This window comes from Malus sylvestris, chromosome 10 (assembly GCF_916048215.2).
Source record: "Malus sylvestris chromosome 10, drMalSylv7.2, whole genome shotgun sequence".
Classification (NCBI taxonomy): domain Eukaryota; kingdom Viridiplantae; phylum Streptophyta; class Magnoliopsida; order Rosales; family Rosaceae; genus Malus; species Malus sylvestris.
In genome coordinates, this window is record NC_062269.1 from 8,162,139 (window position 1) to 8,170,043 (window position 7,905).

Genomic DNA, 7,905 nt, shown 5'->3' on the forward strand with positions numbered 1-7,905 from the left:
TCCACTCAGATCCTGCAATGGTTTGTGGCAAACAACACATTAAAAAATTATAAAAAAATTAGATACATGGACAAAACAATTATTAAAAATTGAGATATTTATTGGCTTTTTCTCTCCTGACTTCCCCTCGCATGCTTTCCTCCATCCCTGTCATCTCGCCTGTTGGGAGAAGGTGAGAATTAATTGTGTCACGTGCTCTACCTGTGTGCGTCGTTTTTGATGGGGAAGGTGCTCGAAGGCTCTTCCATTTTCTTCCGTTGCTTTTCCCTTTTCTTCCTCTGTTTCTGTGTTTTTCCCTTGGTTTTTTTTATAATTTTTTAGTGTTTGATGTGCCACAAACTATGTGGCCTGATTTAACTTCTATTTTTTATATAATTTGTTTGTCCTGCCATTAATTTTTTAATTATTATGTTTTCTCTCTCTCTCCCGTATATGTTGTTGCTTAGCCTTTGTTTGTTTTAATTTTTGGTTAGACTCTGCTTTTGGTACCTCTAGCTTCCACGTGTTGATCATCGTGGGGGGTTCTGTTCAGAGGCTGGTTGTTTTATTTTTTGGCTGGAAGCATCTTCCACTTTCCACTTTCCACTTTTCACTTTCCTCTTCTCTTATGTCTTTTCCTTTTCTTTTGCTCTCTCTATATCTCTCCGCCTGTCTTTCCGTTTAGATTTCAATCTGATCGTCTAAAAAGGTAGTTCGTCTGTTTTTTTCTTCTCTTTTCCAGAAACCAATCGCACCGTTTTAGGTGCGTTGCTTCATTCGCTTCTTTATTTTCTGTTTGGATAGCAAGAAAATTTTTGAATTGATTAGTGTAAAATTCAAGTCTAGGTATTTTGTACCGGGTGTTTTCTTAATTTTTTCGTACTTTGTGTATGGTTGTTTGATCTGATTTCGTTTTTGGTTGCAGGGAACATTGGTCTTTGAATTTTAGGGTTTTATTGTACGAGCTTGCAAGCCATTTTTGGGTGAGGTATATAATTTATGTTTTGTTCTTAAATCTTTCTTTTAACAAAATTTTTAATTTTTTTGGGTCCTGTTTCGTTTCTGGTTCGATTTTTTTTTTTTTTTTTATAAAAATACAAAAAAAGAACAATACAGATGATTAATTTTTACGGTTTCCTTTGTCTGTTTGGGTTTTTAGTGTGGGTGTGTGATTTGGTTGTTTTAATTTTCAGGGAGAAGTGTTCATCGTTTATGTGTTTGGATTTTTAGTGTGGGTGTATGATTTAGTTGTTTTTTATTTCAGGAAACGTTGCAAGCCCTTTCTGATTAAGGTATATAATTTATGTTCCTCCTCTTAAATTTTTTGTTGAACAAAATTTAGAATTTATTTGAGTAGTGTTTCGTTTGCGGATCTATTTTCTGTAAAAAAAAATTGGTGATAATTAACTTAAGGATTAGTGTTTGTGTTTGGATTTTTAGAGTGGGTATATATGATTTGGTTCTTTTTTATTTTCAGGAAGCAGTGGCTACCTTTTTTTGCGCTTTCGTATGTACGGTTCCAGGTGCCTCAGGTATAAAATCTTGAAATTGCTCACCTTAAATACACAATGCGTGCATGTGAAGTTTATCATCGAATAATCAACCTCTTCATTAGTAAATTAACGTTTAAGTTTGTTTTTAATTTAGTTCACAAATGAATCAACCAACTTTTTATGCCCTTTTGATATGAAATTACAAAGCAATGTTAACTATATTTTGTGTATATTTTTTTTTTCATTCTTTTGAGATGTATTATTCATTTATATCATAGATGATGAAGAATTAAACAAATTTAATACCGCTTTGGATGATAAGTTCATGTTGATGACATGTACTATTGATGATACTAACTGTTCCTCATCTGCTCTAATGTTGCAGGTATATACATTATGCAACTGTTAATATCCATAACCAATGCAGGTTTTTAAGCGCTCACACAGGTTTGTATTTCAGTGAAAAAAATCTAGGAAAAACAAAAGGAGGTTGAACCCATCTACATAGTGAATCGAAAGAAAAATTAAACTCAAGAGCTAGAGAATGAAAACTGGTCTGATGAAAAAAAAGAAATGAACACATATAAGGTTTGTATCTGTGTTTTTCATTTCATGATGATTATTTCATAGTCAGCGTAAATACAGCAATAAACTGAATATAAACTGACTAAACTAAATTTGATATTTTATTTATCTATTTATTTTTATCTGTGTTAAAAATCAATAGTATTATGAAATTTCTGTTTGATAAATTGTTGGTTGTTCCAGCGTTTATTTTAAACTTTCTGTAATGACTGTTTACAAATTTACAAAATTTGTATTTAATTTCAGTGGCTTGAATGGAAGATGCAATTCCAACACCTATCAATCTGTTACAACCGTATAAAAAGGCAGTAAAAATTCAAGTCCTGTGTACAATGTGGAGAGCGAGAATTCCATAAACAACTGATAAATATATAGGCCTGCGCTGTATACTGGTTGATGAAAAGGTGAGCAGTCATTATTTAATGATCTTAAGTAATAAACATTTAGTATTGCCCATTGAAAATTTGTTAATTGTTTCAATGCATATGATCTAATGGTTCTGCATTCTGTAAGAAACACTATCTAGGATCTGTTTATCATCTTTAGACATTGCTTGATTTTGTATTGTCAAATGGTATATATTTTCACTCATTGTGTCTGTATAGTATAAAGAATTTTTTTTAATAATATTTTTTATACTTTAAAACAATTTTTTTTAAAGTGTTAATTAAAATGGTTAATTGATACTTACTGTTTGCCTATCCATATTCTTGCTTAGTATTTACCATGCACATGCATATTCATGATATACTAAATATAATGTTCATTCTTATTCACTTATTCGCTTTAACAATATTTTTTTCTTGCATTTTTTCCCATGCTGAATTGCCAACCGACAAGCAATGTAAACTTCAATGAATTTTGTTTCTTCATTGTTAATCTACTGATGCTAGGAATAATTTGAGCTTTTACACTCTTTTGAACATTTTTCATATTTGACTTGCAGGATCAGTGTCGTTGTACACCTTTCCACAACTGTTTGTTCTGTCTTTCTCCCTCCGTGTAATTTTGGTCAAATTGAACTACTTTTTTTTTTAACTTCGAGATTTAACTGAAGTGCTAAGAACTTGGTTAAATGAAAGTTTACTTTGTTTTGATGACATTTAGGTGTTCAGTGTTGAGTGCATGATTATTAGGTCTACAATCATTGGATACATGATCTTTTATATGTTTTAACCATAATATGTTATAAAATTTTCAATGCTGCAGCAACGCAGGAGTCTGACTTCCCGCAGCAACGCGCGGGTCATACTTTCTAGTGTACAACCTATTTGCTAGTGGGCGGTGACAGACTTAAGGGCCCAAAACTTTTAGGGCTCATTTAGGTGCACATATAAAGGACGTACTCCTTATAAACGGTCAGATCCATGATAATAGAGTTTGATTACTTTGTATCAAAAATTATATATTGTAATTCACATCATATATATATATATACACACACATATACATATACACACCAAACCACTCCAATGGACGTGACCCATTCTTAGATTGAACCACTTAAACCTTGTTGTTTCCATATTAGCTTTACTCTTACACCTACTAAGGGTTGACTGCACTGGTCCTTTGTTGACCTACTCCATGTTTTGAACGTTAACATAACTCTTACTGTAGTTTAGATTATTATTAGGGAGCTGTTGTGGAGACATAGATTATCCACATCCAATAGGAGGAGAGATTTTCAAGTAAGTCGTATTTAAGGTGTACTCCACATGTCATAATACAATATTTTTCCGAGTCTTTTCCCTCATTTTATGACATGTGAAATACCTGCTTGAATACTGGCACTTTGAAAAATTTCTCCAATAAGAGATTCACACATGGAAATTTAGATCAATTGACGATTTTACCCTTAATGTCATGAGCATACCACATCAAACCTCAAAAGGCCAAGTATCTACATGTCCTATAGTGATGGGCCTTCAGGCCCACACGAATAACAAAGAGTTCTTCGGGTCCATGATATCCCTTTCTTGGCACCATGCCTTCCATTGCCCAAAGATATAGGAGTTGACTCCTTGGAGTCTCCATTGGATGTCCTGCGCTCCAGCGTCACTACTTGGTAGAGGTGTTCCAGGGTTCTTCCAGAAGCTAGACCTGTCATTTGTGTCATGTCGTTTTCATGACATACCTGATATCGTAATGGGTCGTGTCGTGTAACACCCGTTAAAGTAAACGGGTAATATGACCCGACCTATTAATATTATCAGGTAATATGACCCGACCTTTTACCTGTTAAATAAAATATATTTTAAGTCAATAAATAATGAAAATGAAAAACATAATTTGACCCAAAAAATAGAAAACATAATACTAAATTAGTATATGTATACCACAATGTCACATAAATATTACTTCAAACATAAAAAAAATATTTTTATCTTTCAAGTATTACGTACTCCAAAATAAGAGCCTAATGAAAAAAACATTAATACATTACTATAAAATACTAAATGTTCAAGGATAGGCAAAACGAAAGGAGTTGCGTTTCAAGGTTGAGGAACCTTACACATTTATATATGCTTTCACATTTTTCAGACTTATACATTAATAATTTTGAATTTTATTTATTTTGATCTCCCTTAAAAATACTATTCATGAGGGTTTGTATAGTTTTAAAAATTCAAACGACGGTGCACCCATACTCAATGCGTAGAGGATGCGATCACAAGCCTTTGCATATTTTTTTTCACATTTTTTGCACTTGTACATGAATTATTATATTTTTTTAAAGTGTTTGGTATGTTTAAATTACTTGATACTCTTATTTTTAATGTGTTTTATAATTTTTTTAATCTCACTCTTTGACTATAGTATACTATAAAAATAAATAAATAAAACTTAATTTTTTTAAATTTATATAGAATAATAATACTATAACTATTGTATTTTATAGTAAGCTTTTTTAGTAGTTAAAAAAAATTAAATCATCAAAATAACTTTTTTCTTAAAGTATTGAAACCGGTTATCCGCGTGTCACTTTCGTATAAACCTGTTAAGGACCTGTTAGTAACGGGTTCTTATCGTGAGACCCGATAACGGTCCGATTAATTATTGTGTTGCTCTAAACCTGTTATTTTTGTGTCGTTTTACATGTCGTGTAATAAATTACCAGGTTTACCAATAGCTGCCTGTGAAATGTGGTCTGCATCACACTAGCAGAATATAGTGGTCTACCTGGTATGGCATGCGGCCTTACCTCCAGCTATCAGCGGGGAGTCTCTTCTATAAATGGTTAGAAATGTAACATTATATTAATATTAAATTTTATTATTGAATGAAAATTGTAATTTAATTAAGAGTTTATATTATTATAATTATTGTAATTACCTACAATTATTATAATAATTAATTTTCTTATGATGGTGGGAGGCGAAAAACTTTAACACTATGTTTGGATGAGGGATAAACTTGAAATGTGAATAAAAGTCAAAATTTATAAATTGACATGTACCAATTTCCTTGTTTGAATTCATAAACATAGAAATTAGAATTTCCGTGTGGGAAAAAAACTTGGAATTTGGGATCTCAAATTCCCAGGTTTAAATTATATATAAATAAGTGTCATTTTCCAATTTATATGATTAAGATTTTAAAAATAACAAATTTCGTATTTAATTCCATTGTTATTTTAGGTTAACCAAACAAGAAATTCACAAATTCTAGAAAATAAAATCTCAAAATTTCAATTTCTGTCTTTTTAAATTTCCTTACTAATCTTAAATTTCTTCATTCAAACATAATACAAATAAGAAAAGGGAAGTTTGCAAACTCATCCTCCATGTGTTATTGTCGAAGCCATTACTGCTCTTGTAATATCAGATATGGTTTTGTACCCTAATATTTCAATCGCATGAGATGCAAGCCGTATGAGAAAATTTAATGAAAAAGAACGAGTCATTTCTGTGTATGCAGTGCGTCTCCTCTATATGGAGTCACACCCGTCGCCCAAGGGGTATTTTATCTCTACAAATACAGCAACCCATTATAGCCTAATATACAATTTTCAAATATCCAGTTATTCCGTAAAATTAGAGTCTTTTCGAGAGTCATTGAGAGAGAGTTTCTGCATAATCTTGGTTTGCTTCTTGTTGTGCTTTGGAATGTTACTATCACAAGAACGGAAAGTCATATCTTGAGAAATTAATGAACACGGAAAACCATCACTAGTGTGGGTCTTAATATTGTCTTAAGGGCATAGTGTCTAACACTAGCCTCGACCAAGTAACATGCCTCTACAACTTTCTTTCCTGTTTAAATTGTACAATTATTGTATTGTATGTTTTGATGCATTAATCAAATTGGTATTTATCATGTATCGTTGCTATATGCCTTCTGTTTTATTAATTTGTTGCAATACTACACTTAATTTCCAACATAAATAACCAAGTCCAACAAGAAATCGGTGATCGCCATTTATCATTCAAAATTTTCTATGTTCTAGTTTCTCTCAAACTATTTTGCTTAGGCATTGGAGGATCTTCGGTCGATACCCTCCCTTTTTTGGGTGTTCGTCCATTAGGCTAACGGTGTTCTTGTTTTGTAAGTATTATTTCATCAATCTAATTATTAATGAAATTTGCATAAACAACTATTATCAGCACTCTAAGAATCTCATTTTGCACTCCAAACTTTCTCTATTTAAAAAGAGAAAAATATACTTATGAAGAGTGCAAAATAACATTTTAGAGTGTCATAAGCTCCATATTATTATCTTTTTTTAATTTTTTTTTTGGTCAAACGATATATTTGTTAGATTAGATGTTAGGTTAGGGAGCCGGTGGGGTTGGAACTCATACCATGATGTAAGGGCAGCACTCCTCTTCACCATTGTGGTAGAGGGCCACTTGCAAGCACCATATTATTATCGCTCGTAATAATAATAAAAAAATCCACTATTAATGTCCATAATGAAGTAATGACTTAGTTGGCGGTATTTTAGAAATGCGAAAGATATAAAATTTAACACACATGCTCAATTTGGTAATTTGCTAAGGGGATCGGTAATTTGCTAAGTAGATCCTAGCCACTGAGGGTGTTTTTTTGTTTTTTAACAAACAATATTATCTACACTAAGGAAAATAGAGTGGGCTTAGCCTCACAATTTGCTAGCAATAATATGGTTCAAATTCTCCTTTGGCGAGAATCAAACATAAGACATCTCATTTACAAATGAAGATGAATACCACTAGACCGTAGTACTAAGTGACCCTAACCACTGAGTTTTAGCTAAGATAAGAAAAAGATGAGTTATACTTAGAGCACTTCCACCCCTCTCAAATCCCCTAGGGATAGTGGATTAAATCCCCTTCCTTCTCCAAAACTCCTCCACCCCATTCCAATCCCCTGGGTTCTGGGGGAGCCGAGTTGCTCACCTAGGCTAAAATCGACTAACCTAGCCCTTAGGTCATATGATGCAAGGTTTACGTCAGCTACAATTAAAAATTTATTAAAAATACAAAAAATTATAAATGAAAAAAATTATAAAAATTAATTAAAAAATTAAAAAATGATTTTTTTTCTTTCTATAAATATCTAATCATGTTCTTCCACCTTAGAGCAACTTCATCGTTGCTTATTGCCTTGGGATAGGCAACCTAATCCACTCTCTCCCTCCCCAAAACACACGAGCCCACTCGAGCAATTGGACCCAAGGTGATCCAATTGAGAGTCAGACAAAAATCGCCTAGCCTAACACCCTGCCTATGTAACGTAAGGCTGACGTCATTTAGATTATTAAAAAAAAATATAGAAATTATTAAGAATTATAAAAAATTAATTAAAGATATATATATATATATATATATATATATATATAAATACCTAACCCTGTTCTTCCACTCTA

At 32.2% G+C, this 7,905-nt stretch overlaps 1 long non-coding RNA gene across 5 annotated transcripts; it reads left to right on the plus strand.

The window, feature by feature from the left end:
* Positions 1-286: 286 nt before the first annotated feature.
* On the plus strand, positions 287-3,306 carry LOC126584969 (uncharacterized). 5 transcript variants are annotated; one of them, XR_007610210.1, is made up of 7 exons: positions 290-742; positions 905-967; positions 1,244-1,271; positions 1,457-1,511; positions 1,858-2,060; positions 2,304-2,461; positions 3,004-3,269. It is a non-coding gene; the product is annotated as an uncharacterized LOC126584969 (long non-coding RNA). The 5 variants fall into 5 exon arrangements; XR_007610211.1 differs by having other exon boundaries at positions 301-742; positions 1,933-2,060; positions 3,267-3,306; XR_007610208.1 differs by having other exon boundaries at positions 305-742; positions 1,933-2,060.
* The last annotated feature ends 4,599 nt before the right edge of the window (positions 3,307-7,905 follow it).